At 39.3% G+C, this 20,639-nt stretch overlaps 1 long non-coding RNA gene across 2 annotated transcripts; it reads right to left on the bottom strand.

The window, feature by feature from the left end:
* Positions 1-16,927: 16,927 nt before the first annotated feature.
* On the bottom strand, positions 16,928-19,736 carry LOC306897250. Of its 2 annotated transcripts, XR_013786992.1 has the most exons (4): positions 19,653-19,736; positions 19,277-19,359; positions 19,075-19,201; positions 16,928-16,941 (listed from the first exon to the last, which is right to left on the bottom strand). It is a non-coding gene; the product is annotated as an uncharacterized lncRNA (long non-coding RNA). The 2 variants fall into 2 exon arrangements; XR_013786993.1 differs by lacking the exon at positions 19,653-19,736 and having other exon boundaries at positions 19,277-19,404.
* Between the last annotated feature and the right edge of the window lie 903 nt (positions 19,737-20,639).

Genomic DNA, 20,639 nt, shown 5'->3' with positions numbered 1-20,639 from the left:
CGGTCAGAAGGTAGTCCGTGAACTGAATGTCGGGGTGCGAAGACAACTCGAAAGACAAACAAGAAACGTTCACGGGAGTCGAGGTAATTTTTTAAATTTTTATTCTGCATTTGGGACATCGGGCATACAATGCGAGCGTGTGCACCGCTGCAGAAAAGGCACACGTGCAGGAAGCGACAACGCTGCCTGGAACATCTGCCAGAATTGAAACTCCTGCATGCCTCCAGACTGCTGGGTTGCCCGTGAGCTTGGTTGGCTGGGCGGTTTGGCAGGCGCGGAACAGAGGAAGTGGATTTGGGAGGCGTAACTGGGCATGAGGGAAGAGAGGGGGTGACTAGGGGACAGCCGATTGTAGGATGCGCTACTGAGCGACATACCGCGCAGGAAATATTGCGAACGCCTAAGAAAACCCTGTTATGCAGCTCAGTGTCCAGTGCGCCCCAGTAGGGGCACTGGTTCCACTGAGCCACACGAATGGCACATTTGGCGGAAAAAAGTTTGTGGTAAGTGTAAAAATGCGCGCCCCCGTAGGAGAGAGCGAGCTCTGCCACGATGGCGAGGTAATCGCCCAGCTCGCGTCTCCTATGAGGGAACGCAGTGCAGATAACGTCAGTGTAGCGGGAAAAAGCAACGGTAAATTCGGGGAACGACAGTGTGCGGGTGTGGTTGGATGACTGATTTTTAAATGTGAGCGATAGATCACCGTAAGAGATCTGCCGCTCGGTTGACGGGGGTGATAATGGTGAGAGGAGAAAATAAAGGTCTGTGTCCGCACCTGTCAAGATCTGCGTTCTTATGTTCCCCGAAACTGGAGGCGGTTCCAGGGCTGGTGCGTTGATTGGCACTGGCATTGCTGTCGCCGAGGCCAATGAGAAGCTCGATCGAGCCTGCGGAAGAGAGAGAAGGGGGGGAATGGCGGCCGCCTGAGCGGCTAGCGGAGTCATGCTCGCGCTAGCAGCGGCTACCAGGGTGGCTGGGAAATGGCTAGGAACCGGCGCCTGCATCGCTAGCTGAGGCAGCCTCGCGCTAGCGGCGGCTACCGAGGGGGTTGGAAAATGGCTAGGACCCGGCGCCTGCATCGCTAGCTGAGGCAGCCTCGCGCTAGTGGTGGACGCAGGCGCCGTGGGCCAAGAGCCAGGGGCAGGAAATGGGTGGTAAAGCACCGGAGCTCCAGGTGCTGGTGAGCCAATGCTTCGAGAGCAGCCCGCTACTGCTGGCGGGGTGTTTGCAGGAGGCCGAAGCTGGCCAACGGCGAGAGGGACCGGTGGGTCCGTGGCGATACCTGCGCTCGCGGAAGCCCTGCTGTTCCGGCTTCCCCGCGGGCGGCCGCGACTAGCTGCGGAGGTGGATTGCCCGGGTCGGGAATACGGAGAACCGCGAGCCGTGCCCGGCTTGGTGGCGGAACCCCCCATAGCGCCCTTCGGTGAGGCGGTGTCCGCCAGGGAAGAGGCGTAGAGGCCGTAAAGCTCCGCCTTGGTCATCCGCCTGTGGAAGTGGACGTCCGCGTTGGACAGAGCTAGTCGTAAGCCCTGGACGGTCCATTTCTGTATGGCGGGGATCGCGTTGTGAGCGGAGGTGTAGGAAGAAGCCGGGGAAGCAGGTGGACGTCTCTTTGAGGCAGGAGACGATGTGCCACCTCTCGGCTTAGCCTTCCGAGGTGTAGAACGGCGGAGCGGGCGGCCTCGTGATGAAGCCGGAGAATCGCTCGATATATCCGATCCTGAGCTGGATTGATGAGCGCTCGGCGGCGCTGAAAGATTGTCGTCGATGACGTGGGTCTCAGACATCGCGTTGATGCTTAATCTTAGGAGATCGAGCAGGTAAGATGGATTCTCTATTTATGAGCGAGCTCGCTATGGCTAATTGTGTATGTGCAGTGATTGCTGATTGTGGACCAGCCGGCTGATTATATGCTACGGCTCCTCCCGAACTTTGTTAATTAAACATCATTTCTTGGACCGACTGAAAATCCAGTTCCCAGGACTTTTGCCTCTAATCCACCTGCACCAACAGATACCCCCGTATCCACTCCGAGCCCCACCTTCACACCTAACGGACCGGCTTTGGCTGATGCACTTCCAACCTCAGCTCGAGCCATCGCACTGACTCCGAGTGAACCTACGCTTGCTTCAGCACCGGCAGAGGCGTTTGGACCTTTGGCTTCTGCTTCAAGTACACTGAGTTCAGCACGAGCTCGACCCACTCCTGCTTCACAATAAGCTCCAGCTTTAGGGAGTCTCTTTCCTGGCTCGTCCTCGAAAGCCACTGCATATGTTCCACATCGAGCGTATGTGTCTTCTGTATATGCATCTCCTGGTCTGTCAAATGTGTCGATGACGCCAATGATATCCAGCATATTGATATCAGCTGATGCAAGGTGCATTGTTGGCTTTCTGAGCACTTCTTTTTTTATCCATGTTTCTTTCTTGAGCAATTTGTTGTTGATGTCACTAGAAACTTTTAAATCTATTGGGTGTCGTTCTCCTCGTAGCTGTTTGGTGTAAATTATGTCAGATTCTTCATCTGCAGAAAATTGAAAGTGGAAGACAAAGAATACATGAACACAAGCTTGATGTTTTCATCCCTTTCAATTCATTTACATCAGTCAGTCTTTCTGTCTGTTTTTCCTTTTTACTTGTTTGTCTTTAGGCCTGTAACCATATAGACTTTCAGACCACAAACTGTGTGTCCACAAACTTACACCCCAGCTAACAAACATTTGTTATAAGAACGTTTCTTAGAGGTTTCTAAGTTCATATAATGAAAACATTAATAATGTCCAGTTTTTTATGCTTTAAGAACGTTCCCAGCTAACTAAAGTCACCATCATGGTGTTCAGTGTCTGAGTTTGGCTCTCTTGACATGCAAATGATCTATTTATAGGGGTAATTTTTTAGTAATTGTATAAAGAAAAAACAATTCCTCTAAAGTACTGAGCACCTGCACCAGCAGCATTTGCTCCATCTCCAACATCATCCACTCCTTCAACTTCTTCAAAAGCGTCCCATTGACCTGCATCAACAACAGCAGATACTTTTATTTTGGAGGAAGACTATGATGAACAGAAGTCAGTATTTAAATAACATGTGTTTAGTTCTCTCAATGCAACTTCACACCGATCCAGCAATCATATATGTTGCTGTTTGTTGGATCAGAGTGAAATAACATTGACAAATCAACTATTTTAACATTGATTCAATAGGTTTGCCCTTCAAGAGTTCAATTGTAATTTTATCTTATATATCAAGCGGTTGATGTAATCTGTACTTACTGTTGTACTCTGGGGTAAGAAAGTCTGGATGTAATGTGGGCCTGGACTCACTCATTTCTGATTTCAACGAGTTGACTCTGTAACACATGTAGCAGAATGTCAAACGATGATAAACAAAAAACCTCACATTGGTGACAATAAAAAATCTTCATGCAGCAATGCATGCTGGGTTACATCATAGTACAAAATTCTTTCATAACTCTTAAATCTCCTGAAAAGGAGACATGCGGTGGGTGTTCATTCTGTGAGCGAACGAATCATTCAAACTTAATTCAGTCCAACCAGGTCATCCACAAATCAGTTTGTTCATTTCTAATTTAATCAATAATCATCATAAAAAAGAAACCTTAAACATTATAATATTCAATATGCTTTATTTACTCATAAAATACATGATTTTAAACTGGTAAACCTTATTGTAAATGTAAAACACGTTTCTACCCACCATTGATAATTATAATGCTTGATGATCAATATCTGTCCAGATGAAAAATCATTCTAGTTTGCACAATAGTATGAAAGTTAAAATACCTGATAGATGCAGTCAGACGGAGGAGGTTAATGAACACAACACAACACGATCGAACATGTGAGGCTTTAATAAGGCAATACATCGGCTAGCTGAATATCAGCATTCTTCAGCAAACGTCAGAAATCCATTTTTGTTCCTGTTAGACCTGCTAACACACGCACACACACACACACACAGACCCACACACACACTCTCACATTCTCACATTCTCACACTCACACACACACACACACACACACTCACTCTCACACTCACACACACACGCACGCACACATACTTTGGATAAAAACGTCTGCTAAATGACTAAATGTAAATGTAAAAGAATTTACAAAATATCTTCATGAAACATATTACCCTAATGATTTTTGGCATAACAGAAAAATCTATAATTTTGATCCGTACAATTTATTTTTGGCTATTGCTACAAATATAACCGTGCTACTTGTGACTGGTTTTGGGATCCAGGGACAAATGTGTGTCTTTCATTTGAATTACATATCACCCTTGGTGCTTGGCATTTTAAGAAGCTGTTAATGGTGGACTTGAGTTGAAACCCCCTGAGACCAACAGTAGATATACTAGCAGGAATATAGTTAATTGCAATTTACAACTTACATTGACAAAGAAGTTGTTTTTACTGTGTAGCTGGGCTTTGCATTCTTAGTATTTGTTCACAGTTTAAACATGATGTGTTGAGATATCTAGTTTAAAAATGCTACGTCGACAATTATTGACAGCTTTGAGAGAGGGGAAGAGTATTGGTATCGGCCACATTCTCTTGCAGTATCGTATTAGGCAAAAAAAGATTGTGCTATCTCTGTTTTCGCAACAGAAAGATTTCAGCATAGTCTGAGTTATCTTACCCGGGCAGGCATGTCACATAACATTCTTTCTGAAATACCACAGGTGCTTTTCTCTCAAGTTTTCTTGAGGAAATGTCAGTTATTGAAGGTTTCATTTACATTCATTCCTTTGGCAGATGAATGCGGTACAGTCAACCTACACAGTAAATTCCAATGGCTGTCGTGACTTTACTCAATATCACTTCCTAGTAGTTTGTATTGGTACGGTTAATAGTGTGAATAAAACACTAACATAAAAAACTAATAGAGATATATTAGAGATTTGTTGAATAAAACTTTGCCTTAATTCGGCTCTTGACATTAAATAAATATTTTGTCGTTTTTCAAAAGATGTATTTCACTTGTGCGTCGGTTGAATTTAATAAATATGTTAGTGATGTCAGCTTTCTAGTCAGCCAACTGTAACAAAACCAAGAAATAAAAGCAAAATCAGGGCACCAACATCTATGAATATTGTTTTACTAAGTATTGGTAGTGACAATGAAATGTATTATTTGAACAGAAAAATCTACATTCTGTGCATGGAGACCTGTGAAGGATTAATGAACGTCAGTAACTTCCAAGATGTTCCTGTATTACTACATTTGCTGTTTTATCTAAATCATTTACATTGGTACAAATCCTTTCAGGTCAAGACAACGAGAGCTTATGGATGTTAGTTTAATGAAACAAACGTGTAAATAATGCTTATCTACCACGTTACATATTTGGAAACATATTAGAAGTCATAAGTAATTTATTTGTGGACTCAAATATTTCAAATCTATGCGAGAGCAGACAGAAACTCTAACCGCATCCTGCAGTCGGTTAGAAAAGAAAGTGCATGTGATCAACAGCCTCCGGTCCTTGTCATAAGACTGATATTCATCATTTAGTTGGATCTCAGAGATTTCACTCACTGTTAAAGGAGAAAATTGCTCTTTATTCAGTAAAAGTGTTTTTCTTTTCAAAGTGAATGTTGTTCTGTCGTCTCTTTTGTAGGAAATATTGTTTCCTCCATTTCAAGTAAGATTACTTTTGACAGACAGACAGACAGACAGACAGATAGACAGGCAGACAGACATACACACAATCAAACAGACAGACAACCTCGTTATTTTGTTAGAGATTCATGTTCTTCAGATTCATATTTCTAAAATTCAATACAAAATAAAGTGATTCTTGAATGCACATTGACATCATTTTATTCACACAGAAATATATCAGATTAATTAAGAAATGGATGTAATGTCTCAAACATTACATCATGTTTTTTTTCCACTTTACTTTTGATAATGTCTCTTAGAACATCGTGATTATTAAACTATAAAGACATAAACACTTTTGATTCATTGACAGCTGTCAATCATCAGAGATCAAATGACTTGTTTCTTTGTGCTCCGCCTCTTACTTCATCCTCTTCTGGTTGGGCTGCACAAACATTATAAGACAAATAAAGATGAATGATCAAGAATTAAAACAACTGTGTTTGTGTTCTTCATGAATAACACTTACTCTGAGTGTGTCGTACAGGTCAGATGATCTGGTCTTGAGTTCAAGAGTTGTATATGTGTCATTACTGACATCATCATTCTATAGAGAAACATTTGAGAAAACGCGTGACGAACAGTTCAATCTTTCTAATGCATTTGTATAAAGAGATTTCATTGGCGATCATCTCACCTCTGGTTTGCGTTCAGATGCTTTTCTTTTCAAACTCTTTCTTCTGCTGTCAAAAGAAAACAAAGACATTCTTAAATCGCCAAGGCTGTGAAAATGTAATGTAATTCTCCTGATTTAAACGCTGAAAATGAGAGTTACACACGTGTCTTACCAAATACACATCACTATAAGCAAAGCGGCGGATTCTCCACAGACTCCAACACAAAGTCCAACACCAAAACCCACAGAGAAACCGAGAGCTGAAAATAAGAAGTTCAGTCATTTAGACGAGTAGTGCTGGGGACACAAATGCCAAAGATGTGAAACTAAAATATGATTTAAAGTGACAGTATCATAACATTTCTCTCCATTATCTGTATATCATTCAAATCAAATGTTACTTAAAAGAACGACTCGACCTTCTTTAACAGTGAGAGAGACAGCAGCTGATCTCTGAGATCCAACTTCATTCTGAGCCACATAGTAAAAGCGTCCACTGACACGTGAATTAAAGTGGCTGATGCTGAACGTCTGTCCAGATCCAACAGACGGTGTTTGATTCTCTTAAAACCAGCTGTAGGTGTGAACAGGAGGATTTGATTCACCGCTGCAGGTCAGATTCACTGAATCACCCTCCACTATTACACCAGATGGGCTGATGGAGATGACTGGTTTATCTGGAGGATCTATTGAGAGATTATATTCAGTATATCAGTGATCAATCGTCTTAAGTGAATAATGAAAGATTTATGAGTGAACTTACAGGTGACATTGAGATGTCGAGGAGGTGATGTGAGCTCGTGTCCCTGTACAGCACATCTATAGTCTCCTGCATTCTCTCTTCTGACTGACGGCAGGATGAGTGTCTTGTTTCTGTCATTTAATATCTGTGTGTTTCTAAACCAGATGAATGTTGATGTGTTAGTCAGACTGCATCTGCTTTTACATGTCAGAGTCACTGAACGTCCCTCCATCACTCTCTCACCATCAGACTCCACCTGAAGATCTGAACACAACACAACACTGATCCTCCTCATGTCATTCATCACATTATTATCATCAAACACTCGTTCACTCTCACCTGTGACCTCAAGAGTCACTCCAGGTGCACCGATCCTTTTCTCTTTATCAATGATGAATCTGAAATAGTACTTGTGTGAATCTGTGAGTCTCACATCAGTCAGTCTGAGGCTGCAGTTGTGCTGTTTATCTCCCAGATACTGAATCCTCTGTATGTATTCAGAATCCTTCAACAGATCTGGAGAATCAGGACTGTTGATCTTGGTCCAAGACACTTCTGGGATATTATATACAACAGTGTATGTGTAAGTGCACTTTATAGTCACTGTTGAGTCCTTTAGTGCACAGACGTGTAAAGGGCTGTAAGTCACTAGCCAATCATCTCCAGCACTATAAACTCCTGAAAGAGACAAAAGCAGCAATTTCTGTCAATACCACACGAGGTCTGATAAAATATATGTTTTGTCACAGTTGTGGTTGGAGAGTGGTGAAGAAAAGCAGAACTGAACAACTGTGGCACAACAGACAGAAAACACAAACTCAGTGATGCACACTGAACAAATACTAAAGAGATGATGAAGATGTGATGATCACATGACTGAAGTGATGATGTGACATCAGTTACTCACCTTGAATCATGAGCAGGAGAATCAGAGGAAGAGGAGGAGCCATTCTGACTGACATCACCATAGCAACAGCACAACCAGCGAACACTCACTCAACACACTTTAAAAATGATGATGATACGATCATTATTATATTAAACATTATAAAGCTAACAGCTGCTCTGCTGTGGGCTAAAAACATCAAGTGACACATTATGAGAAGTTAAACATGAACGTTTCTATTGAACTTCATACAAGCAGATGTCATATAAAGTGACTGAATGAAACTGACGGCTGACGTGCAGACTGTTCAGTTATTTATCTTTACAGATACTGTACACAGTTTCATTCTTTAACACGTGTGATGTAACACAGCACTAAGAATACAGTCAAATATTTCATCAATGTTAAAATTAAAGTGTTTTTACCCATTTAAAGTTCTTTAAAGTTCTTATGCTTTGCATAAGCGCACATTCAATTGAATTAACACTGTCAGATCAACACTAACCTTTTGGTTGCTTGCTATCTAAACCCATCTTTGTGTGTCAGAATGATCAGAACTAACACATGGTCTTTTTATTGCTGATTACATATTTATTTCTGGCATTGATAACAATTTGGTTTGCGTTAAAAAGAAACAGATTCATTTTCAGGATGTGATTTTATATGTACATCACAGTCAGCTTCTACAATGCAAATATTCAAAGAAGTTTCATTTCTGTGTGTCTACATGACTGAACATGACAGTTCTGAACCCAGAACAGAAATACTAGTTCTTGGACCGACTGAAAATCCAGTTCCCAGGACTTTGACCTCGAATGCAACTGCACCAGCAGATACCCCCGTATCCACTCCCAGCCCCACCTTCACACCTAACGGACCGGCTTTTGCTGATACGCTTCCAACCTCAGCGCGAGCCATCACACCGGCTCCGAGTGAACCTACACTTGCTTCAGCACCGGCAGAGGCGTTTGGACCTTTGGCTTCTGCCTCAAATACACTGAATTCAGCACGAGCTCGACCCACTCCTGCTTCACACTGAGCTCCAGCTTTGAGGAGTCTGCGCCCCGGTTTGTTTTCAGGAGGGTCTGCATGTGTTCCACATTGAGATTATGTCACTTCTGTGTAAGCGTTTCCTGGTCTGTCAAATGTGTCGATGATGCCAATGATATCCAGCATATTGATATCAGCTGATGCAAGGTGCATTATTGGCTTTCTTTGAACTGCTTTTCTTACTTTCCATGTTTTTTTCTTGAGCAAGTTGTTGTTGAAGTCACTATAAACTTTTAACTTCATTGGGTGTCGTTCTCCTCGTAGCCGTTTGGTGTAAATTTTTTCAGATTCTTCAACTGCAGAAAATAGAAAGTGGAAGACAAAGAACACATGAACACAAGCTTGATGTTTTCATCCCTTTCAATTCATTTACATCAGTCAGTCTTTCTGTCTGTTTTTCCTTTTTACTTGTTTGTCTTTAGGCCTGTAACCTTTTAGACTTTCAGACCACAAACTGTGTGTCCACAAACTTACAACCCAGCTAACAAACATTTGTTATAAGAACGTTTCTTAGAGGTTTCTAAGTTCATATAATGAAAACATTAATAATGTCCAGATTTTTATGTTTTAAGAACGTTCACAGCTAACTAAAGTCACCATCATGGTGTTCAGTGTCTGAGTTTGGCTCTATTGACATTCCATTTATGGGGTGATTTTATTGTAATAACAATATATTACGCTAAATAATATATATAAAAAAAACATTATAAATTACTGAGCACCTGCACCAGCAGCAGCACTTGCTCCATCTCCACCATTGTCCACTTCTTCAACGTCATCAAAACCTGCATCAACAACAGCAGATACTTTTATTTTGGAGGAAGACTATGATGAACAGAAGTCAGTATTTTAAATAACATGTGTTTAGTTCTCTCAAGGCAACTTCACACCGATCCAGCAATCATATATGTTGCTGTTTGTTGGATCAGAGTGAAATAACATTGACAAATCAACAATTCTTAACATTGATTCAATAGGTTTGCCCTTCAAGAATTCAATTGTAATTTTATCTTATATATCAAGCGGTTGATGTTATCTGTACTTACTGTTGTACTCTGGGGTAAGAAAGTCTGGATGTAATGTGGGCCTGGACTCACTCATTTCTGATTTCAACGAGTTGACTCTGTAACACATGTAGCAGAATGTCAAACGATGATAAACAAAAAACCTCACATTGGTGACAATTAAAAAAACTTCATGCAGCAATGCATGCTGGGTTACATCATAGTACAAAATTCTTTCATAACTCTTAAATCTCCTGAGAAGGAGACATGCGGTGGGTTTTCATCTGCAGATTTGGTCAGAAACGATTCTGTGAGCGAACGAATCATTCAAACTTTATTCAGTCCAACCAGGTCATCCACAAATCAGTTTGTCTATTTCTAATTTAATCAATAATCATCATAAAAAAGAAACCTTAAACATTATAATATTCAGTTATGCTTTATTTACTCATAAAATACATGATTTTAAACTGGTAAACGTAACTGTAAATGTAAAGCACGTTTCCACACACCATTGATAATAATAATGCTTGATGATCAATATCTGTCCAGATGAAAAATCATTCTAGTTTGCACAATAGTATGAAAGTTAAAATACCTGATAGATGCAGTCAGACGGAGGAGGTTAATGAACACAACACAACACCACAAGATTGAACAGGTGACTTATGTTTCTTTTGGTAACTGGTCAACATCGAACAGCTGAATATCAGCATTCTTCAGCAGATATCTGAAATACTTTTTTGTTCCTGTTAGACCTGCTAACACACGCACAAACGTTACTTGAAGTATCTCAACAACATCAACTCATTCAATGTAACACAGAGAGCTTATCTGATAACACAATGACTGTAAAAACAACAAACACTCCTGGAGATCACAGCTTTCTTAGCATTGAATAATTCAGCTTTGAACCTCTAGACAGCATCAGTGTCTCTCTTGTGTTTTCAATCGGCATGAGATCAGAATTTTATTGTATTGCCCTGGATTACCCACCACAGCTACAGATACATGACATATAACATATATGTGCACAAAAGCAGTCATGTAGGTCATCAAGGTCATTTTATAAAAGTTGAGATTTATACATCATAAGAAAGCTGAAAACATTAACTCCATTGATGTGTTGTTTGTTAGGATACGACACTGTTTTGGAATCTGAGGGTGCAAAAATCCAAATATTGAGACAATCGTCTTTAAAGTTATGAATCAGAAGCGCTGCAGCAGGACATTTCTAGTAACAGGTTTGTCTTAACGCTCTCCTGTGGCTTACCGCTGTAATGATGTTGTGGAGAGTAAATGAACCCAAAAGCAGATATTCTGAGCTTTACATAGATACCAAACTTGAGCGAGTGATCTTTATTGGTGTATAAACTCTTATCCCATTGGACCATAGCTTACTTTGCTACAACTAATGCATATGAAGATAATGTTGGTCCAAATATTTTTTCATATATTTCAAGAGTCAAGAGTTCAACTAAATCAAACACTGATCACAGTAATCGTGCATTTCTGGACGCAAAAGTGATCAACATTTCAACAAATGAACATTGGGGGATGAGGTGAGGGCTGCCGTGTATGGACAGTGCTAAGGGGTCAACGTTTTGCCTGTGAGCAACTTCCCGGGAGCCCTGCGCTGAGAGCCCGCTGAGGGCCCGTAACGTGCTAGTGCTAACTTGCCTGCAGGGTTGTGACTGGTTTTGTGGTCCAGGGACACGTGTGTCTTTAATTTTATATATCTCTACTTATCACATTTTCGTGTGACATTGTTCAAGGCCTTGGTGTTCAAGCTGTTTAAAAAGCTGTTAATGTGGACCGGAGCTGAAACCTATAGATAATGGAGAAATGAGTCATTTGCAATTTACAACTTGATAAGGAAATATTTTTAAAGTGTAAATGGGCTTTGCCTTTTTTGCCTTTGAAAGAGTTGAGTATTTTTTCACAGTCTGAACATGAAGTGTTGAGATAAGCATGAAGATTATTGTCAACATTCTTGAGATTCACTCTCTGATTCTTGATGTCAGTGTGCATCTTAGTAAAACCATTCATCAGTTTAATTTGTACGTAATATATGATATCATCATGTTTAATTCTACAGAGATATCAACACAAACCATACATGTACAATATTAATAATTGCTAATGATGTGAAAGGAATAGCAATTGTCTCACTTGACCACGACTCACATACATGGTGGCAGAGAACAGCTGGTGTATGTAGTTTAGGCTCAAGAGCACAACTAAAGCAAACACTTGGTGAATCATATTGTTACCAATAAAACTTAAACATAAAATAAATTTGACAGAAAATAACTTTGGTTAGTAATTTCAGCTGTTAGTAATCATGTTAGTTGTTTCTTAAGATCTTGAGAAATGTAATATCTTCTTTTATCTTCTGTTGATTTCATCTACTGTTGTGATTGGATGTGAATTGTAGTTCTTGTGTTTCTCGTTTCTTCAGTGAGTGTCTTTAATGCTTAATCATCTCTTAATGAATCACTTAATTGCCTCTTTATCTTCAACATTACATCAGTGTTACTTTAACACTCTGTAGAGTGGGACCATATATTCTCTGAGTAGTGTTAATTTAACACTGGCCATTTTACTGTATAGATTCAATGCATTTGAGTATTTACTCTTATAGGGATAAAGTATCTTAACTTTTGTTTACTAGTGTTTTTACTTTGGAAATTTTTTACTTCCATACATTATAAAGCATGGCATATATCATAGTTTTTACTCAACTCTGCTTTTTACTTTTCGTCTACTCTCAGCAAGTTACTGAAAGACAAAACCAACAGGACATTGATAAACTTGCATAACGTTTTCATGTGTATCATCTTCCCAACTGTGTATGAACTTATATTATAACTTATATAAAAATATATTTACATATACTGTATGACTTTGGTATCATTTTGCATGAAAACAGTTTGAGAACTGTAGACAACAGCGTCAGAAATAAAGTTAAGAGGGATTGATAATTTAACACCAATGATTTTGCAGTGTCGAAGTCAATGTTATAAACGAATGTCCTTCACGTATGTAACCCAGTGAAAACGTGATGTCACACAATTCTAATACTGTGACAGTGTGAGTGATATATGAGCTCAATGTGAATTTATTTTATTAAGTCACAATGAGAATACTGGTTATGTAGTGATAATGGCCTGGCTTTTGTCTACGGCAGTCCCCCGTGAGGGGGCTGCCAGCTGTCTATTTACTTTTACATTAATTTATTAATTAAAGATGTTCCCTGGTTCTCTAAAATAATCATGAAACAGACACATGAGTTTGTGTGATCATTACCTATTAATTTATGTAAACTAAAACTTAGAAGTTATTTGTGTCTGAAGAGATTCTGTTTTGTGAGTGTTAAAGAATATTTTGAAGTTGCTCAAATATGAATAATTTCACTAAACATTTGTCATGATTCTGCTGCATCATGTCATGATTTCTTAGTGTAGTGGCAGGATCATGACAGAACCTCATGTTAAATGTGGAGAGAGATAATTATTGTTCTTATGGCCTTCCATAATCTCTCTCCGGTCTCGTCTTTGTTCCCATCCTCTCGTTACCCTCTTTATTGATTAATGCCTTTCACCTGTTTCCCTCTTGATTTGCTCCCTTATTTAATGCCCTTGTGTCTTCTGTCTTGTGCTGGTTCATTGTGGTTTGTGTGGTGAGTTCCTGTTGTGTTAGTTTAGTTATTTGTAGTTTATGTCAACAGTTTATTCAAGTCTTGTTTATGTGTAGTTAGTTTTAGTCCTGTCTTGTTATTGTACCCATGTCATGTTTTGCTATGTTACCCCCACGTGGGTCTTTGTTTTATTATTTATTAAATATATGTTAACCCCTTACCCGCTGTCTGCACCTGGGTCCTCTCTCCGTGTCTCACCACGAGAATCTTGACAGAATGAACCAGCCATAATCGGACCCAGCAGACAGAGGGATCGTTGTGGCAGCAGTTGAGGCTGCCGGATTCCCCTCCAGGGTTAGAGGTTGCTGGACTCCCTTCCAGGGATGAGAACGCCGGACTCCCTACCAGGGCCGAGACTGCCGGACTGCCTTACAGGGTTGAGACCGCCGGTCTTCCCTCCAGGGTCGAAGCCGCCGGAATCCTGTGGCCACCAAAGATCCCCAGCCGGGCATTCCAGGTCAGTGCAGCTGGGCATTCCAGGTCGGTGTATGCGGCCATTCCAGCTCAGTGCATCCTGTTCGTGTCTGCCGGCTATCGTGTTCGTATCTGCCGGAGCTACCCAGTCCGTGTCTGCCCATGTTTGGACTTCCCTTTGGACTCTTGTGTGCCCCCTCCCTTGGACTCTTGTGCTTGCCTGTTCTGATTTATTGTATTATCATTTTGCCACTGTCACAGTCTGTCTTGTCTTGTTTGTGCCTTGAGGAGCATCAGGTTGCTGCTCCTTAAGGAGAGGCTTCTGTCATGATTCTGCTGCATCATGTCATGTTTTCTTAGTGTAGTGGCAGGATCATGACAGAACCTCATGTTAAATGTGGAGAGAGATAATTATTGTTCTTATGGCCTTCCATAATCTCTCTCCGGTCTCGTCTTTGTTCCCATCCTCTCGTTACCCTCTTTATTGATTAATGCCTTTCACCTGTTTCCCTCTTGATTTGCTCCCTTATTTAATGCCCTTTTGTCTTCTGTCTTGTGCTGGTTCATTGTGGTTTGTGTGGTGAGTTCCTGTTGTGTTAGTTTAGTTATTTGTAGTTTGTCAACAGTTTATTCAAGTCTTGTTTATGTGTAGTTAGTTTTAGTCCTGTCTTGTTATTGTACCCATGTCATGTTTTGCTATGTTACCCCCACGTGGGTCTTTGTTTTATTATTTATCAAATATATGTTAACCCCTTACCCGCTGTCTGCACCTGGGTCCTCTCTCCGTGTCTCACCACGAGAATCATGACAACATTCATGGCTTCACCTCTAAATGCTCAATTATAAATTAATTTTTTTGATTGTGGTTGCTTTCTATCTGTGTTACAAATGAAGAGCGACTAAAAGTTACTTGAAATGTCAGGATCATTTCTAATTAAAGTTACAGATCATTGTGTCTTTAATGTTTAATAAAATGGGGTACAAATAGCCTAGAATATGTGAAAAAATATGCATCTGAGCTAGCGCACCAAACGTAAGGCTTTACCTTATCGGCTAGTTTGTGCAGCCAATAATTCAACGTAGCTTTACCGAAAAGGCATGTTTTTACAATTCTTGCAGTTTAATGTCATCATTGAGCATTTCCATGAAAGAGTTCATACATTATGTTGCTTAAATTAGGCAAACAACCAAATAAGTGTAGAAAACGAGGTTAAAAAACTAGATTGTACATTGAGTGAACTGAAGAAGGCTTATAACCAGACAGATTTTGCAGTAGGTTAAAAATTAAATGGTAGTGAAAAGTGTCTTGTGTTCATCAGAACAAAGACATTTATTCAGATTTGGAACATCTCGAGGTGAGTAAATAATGCAGAATTATCAATTAACATTTTCATAAGAAAACAGTCTTTGGAGGTAGGACATCATATCATTACAATTGGACCAAATTCAATAATTGGATGAACATTTTATGGTCCTGAGACTTCCACAGAATTAATATATAATATAATTATATTCCACTTATATAAATATTACCTATACCACAGATAATGCTCCCCATTCTTACATCAATGTATTATATTTTAAATGTTCAAAGATGTTTCTAACAAATATGTTTCAATTAAATGTACAAAAGTCAAAACATCATCAATAAAATGTACAAGTCCCCGATATGTATACCTTGAATGCAATTTACTTTAAACCAAATGCATTATATTAAAATTGGCAAACATACAGTATAAAGTTATTATTATTATTATTTGGCCCTTTTAAGCTTTATTATACAGGACAGAGCCGAGATGACATTAAATCACACAGGGTGAGAGAGAAGAACACTTTGAATGCAGATTGCTGTCTGTTTAGTCAAATAATCCTAATTGTGTTAATGTGTTAATTCTTTGGGCCTCTTAACACATCACCACATCTGAATAAAGTGCTGTTGTTTAAGATCTTTTAGGCATGTGTTGTCTATTTATTTTTAGGGTAATATTTTCTTGTGAGTAAATATACTCCGGCAAAAACTGCTCCTCCCAATAAAAAAGCAGCTCCTGCAGCTCCTGCAGCTCCTGCAGCTGCCACTTTTCCTGCTGTAAGTGCAACTGCTCCCATTTTAAGAGCTATTGCTCCTCCTGCTGCTCCTCCTGCTGCTCCTACTGCTCCTCCTATTTGTGCTCCGGTGTAACATTTACTATATAGAAGTTCTTCCTGAGCCTCTACATAATCCCGTTCAGTGTATCTGCTGTAGCGGTTCTTCACCCTTAGTAAATTTATATAGTTCAGAAGTTGAGTGACCTGAGATGGATCTTGATCTTTGTTATTAAAAACATGATATCTGTTTGAACACTGTCTAACTAATGAATGGAGAATTTTACTTTTACTGATATAGTCTTCTACTTTCTCTTTCAGATTCAGATGCTCCTGCTGGTTTGCTAATTGATCTGCATGAGTGAAGAGAATTATGGTGGATTTTAAAACCTTTGCTCCAAAATTCTCTTGGATCCACGTCAGATGGTTTTTGTCTTTATCTTTTAAAGATTCACCAAATTTGATCACCAGCAGAAACACATCAATGCCATTAGGTGCATGTTTAAATATTTCCTCTATTTCAGTTTGAACATGTACAGTCGCTGGTGTATCATTAAGTCCAACAGTGTCAATCACTTTGATTTTTTGTCCATTCACTTGTGTTTCTGCAGATTTACAGGTTGTGGTCACAGATGCAGGAGATGTCTCTACTTTATATGTGTTTCTGTTTCCACTTATGATGGTGTTTCCAGATGCACTCTTTCCTGATCCAGTTTTACCCAACAGCACAATCTGCAGACCCTCCATTGAGTGAGTCTGTGTTTAAGTCAAGATCAGGCAATATGTTACTGATATTGTACTGCATGTTGCTATATTTGAAAAAAGGACTTTGATATTTATTAATGATGAATTGCAAAGAAATAAAACATTCTCAAAATGACTCAATTGCAATAAGTTCATACACTGCTTGAAGTTTTTGCCTTGAAGTTTTAAACTGCAAAGCTGTTTACGTGCTTTTCGTGTATATTATGCTGGCGACCACAGAACGTAACTAACTAAACTACAGGACATTTTTCACAGATAATATACAAATGTTAACACTTACGTGGTGTTTACAGTAGACAGTTGTTTTCAGGTAGTCGGCCTAGTGGCCAATGAGAAAAAAATACAAAGCAAAAAAACCAGAGTTAAATGAGAGAGTTAAAGTAACACTGAAGCAAAGGTAAAGTTAATGATATAATTCAGATGATTAATGAAGTAATGATTGATCATTAATGATGAACATCTGCTGATAACAAACACGATCACTGATGAAAACACGAACAATAGCAGGGCACTGTGCAAAGTTTTGGGTAAATACCAACTCACACTGTACGCGTAAAAAGAAAATCCAAAGCTGACCAAGATACTTACTTAAACCAAACTAATGTATTCTTTTACGATTATTGATAGCATTTTTTATTTTAATTTTCGATTTGCCCTCCTGTGGCTAAGCGGATAGAGCAGGCGTTAGCAACGGCAAGTTCAAGGTTCACATACTCATACAAATGTATAGGATAATGCAATGAAAGTCTCTCATCCAGAGTTGCCAAATGCGTAAATGTAAATAGCAGCTCTGGATGATTCTTGCTGACTTTCACTTGCACGTTAGGGCGCCACCTGCAGGGCACCAAAACAAGCTTGTTTGTCCGTTACAAATGCACAAATCACTCGCTCCATGTACCGTGGCGCAAAATGTGAGGGTGTGTAAACTTGTTATGTTCTTGTGTTTGTGCTAGAAACATGTCCAAGAATGAAATAATATGGCATAATAATAATGATTTGTTAGAAAATATTTTACAAGCATTCACCTCATTGCATGAATTCACATACTGATTTGCAGTTGTGCAAAACTGGTCTGTGAACACACAACGTTTGGTGCAGGTGTGTGAATGAGTTTTGCACTATATTTACTGCAGCAATTGAATCGAGTATCTCAGTTTGGAAATTTGTATTCCGCTCTCACAGGTGCTCAGTTGTTTTGCACCCAAAAATATCTTAATTAAAACGATCGTTTCTTAGGAGGAACAGATGCAAAAGCGATCACTATTGCGATCATTGCGGTCAACTGCCGCCAAGAAGAAACTGTTAAGCCAGTTTGTGCAATAGCAGTAGTCCTTGTGTGTCTCGTGACCGATTGACTATTCAAGTGTTGTGTTTTATATGGATGAGATATGGTTAGGTTAGGGCGGGGCTGGGGTTAGGTGCTCCAAAGATCATTGAAACCAAATTTATGAAACTAATGATTTAAACACGTTTCGGTCTGGCATGTGAACCCAACAGACACCTTGATGTTAAAAAGATATCAAAGTGACGTCAAACAGAACATATAATTTACTTCAATATTATGTTAAGAAAACTGGTTAGTGCACCTTTGTGGTGGCTGTAAACAATTCTTTATTTGTTTATTATAATAATTTCCATTTGGGAACCACAACATTACAGGAACAAAACTGAATAAAAGCTTCTTATCAGTATTTCCGATCAATATTGTCATTTAAATCGAACAACTACAACTAAACCTTCACAACTTTTCTCATTCTTTAGCAAAACATAAGTTTTTATATTAAAACCTAAATTGCAAGCAGTGAAAGAGGAGAGCAAAAGAGGAACTGACTTATGCCGTCTTTACACAGCAAAGGCGGCACAGTAACCGAATCTGAAACGGCATAAAGCTCCAACAGCATACTGCCTCTTTATCCGGGAGTGACGTGCTGCTAAGATGGCGACGGCCGGCTCCGCCTACTTCAGGCTTCGTACAAACCTACAGGTGACGTCACTGACACTACGTTTTTAGGATGAGTCGGGAAACGTTTAAGTTGTTGGCTGATGAACCATACATATTTTTTTATAATCACTGTAAAGCTTGAAAGTACAGGAGTGTAAGAGAAATGTACATATAACACTTACAAATCCAGTAGCAGGACCACTCTTTTAGCTTGTAAACCCGTCCAATATTGATGTGTGATCGGGCTAGTGTCACATCAGTCTCTCTCTTTCTTTTCTTCGCTTCCTCTAGTTAAGAGTTGTACTACCACTAAAATAAGAGATTTTTGAGTGTAGAAAAAAACGGCTTGTTGTTGCTTTAAAAAAATGCCTGATGAAAGCTTACTCTAACAGTGTGACCCTCATTCAGGAAAAGCGACTCTTTAACCAACGATTGACCTCTGCATCTTTTCAACATCAAGGTGCCTGCTGGGTTGTCACATATTATGGTCTTTACAAAAGTGCCAGATAAATGTTTCAAACGTACTGTCTTCTCTGTAGGAAGAAGGTTCTTTAAGGACACAACAATGGAACACTTTAATGCACATTTATTTTTAAGAATGCAGCTGTATCAATGAATTATGCATTTGAACATCAACTTAAAGTCACAAATATATGCCCAAAAACAGAATTTCACATTATATATAAGAAGAGCAGCTCTGAGTTTAATTAGTAGAATTAACCAAATAGCCAGATATTAAATTGTATAAGATATATGTTACCTGTTGCTCAATATAGACTTTAATCAAACTTGCCAAGATTCTTGAGGTTTGGTGACTGTTCAGCAAAGAGTTTCGCAAATCTTGCTAGAAAAATCAGACTGAACAACGAGCAGTTGACTAATAAGGCTTCAGGGGGCGGGACATGCTGATTTCTCGTTCAATAACTTTTTTTTTTAAATGTACATTTTAGTTACCAGGCAGATACAAATCATTGAGGTTAGGCTACTACAGCCCAGACTGTTTTATAGATTACAGTGCCATAAACCATATCCCGGGGCAAGAGAACAAAGAACACTTATAATAAAAAAAGTGATTTATTGACATGATTGTGAAAACGAGGTGAACAAAGTCCAAGAATAATATTTGCAACTTAGCTTTCCTGAAGCTCAGAGGTCAGAGCATGGCGCTAACGCTACGGTTATGGGTTCAATCTCAGGTATTGCTCATAACTAGAAACAAATGTATTTGGTATAATTTGTATTATTTACAAAACGAAACACTACACTGTAAAAGTATCTAAACGTGATGTAAATTTACTTGAAATCGTATAGTATTCTGCTGTATTAATGTCATACAGGGTCACACTGTAAACTGCAAAACGATATGCGAGGAAAACTTTTACACAGCACACAAATTATGTACATATAGCAAGCAATTAACTTACACACAAAAAACAAAGGGCAAAAATAATAGCAAATAAAGAAAACCAAAAGACAGTACATAGTTTATACTGTACATATGACAATGAGTTTTATACTATGATGTTACCCAACATGCATTGCAGCAGGAAGCTTTCATTTGTTTGTTGTCACCATTTGTGGAGATTCATGCACTACTTATTGAATTTTGTGAGTCAAGAAGTACGTTTTATGCAGGAGTAAATAATTAAAAGATGAAGGGATATAACTGTATCTGTATATGTTGCGCAATAGGTGTTTTGAAGTCTATTTTGCTAGCTGCTGAGGCTGTGCAGGTGTCCATTGTCTC

This window comes from Barbatula barbatula (assembly GCF_947034865.1).
Source record: "Barbatula barbatula genome assembly, chromosome: 8".
Taxonomy (NCBI): domain Eukaryota; kingdom Metazoa; phylum Chordata; class Actinopteri; order Cypriniformes; family Nemacheilidae; genus Barbatula; species Barbatula barbatula.
Note: the sequence above shows the minus strand (reverse complement) of the source record. Positions and strands in the feature narration are given on the sequence as shown.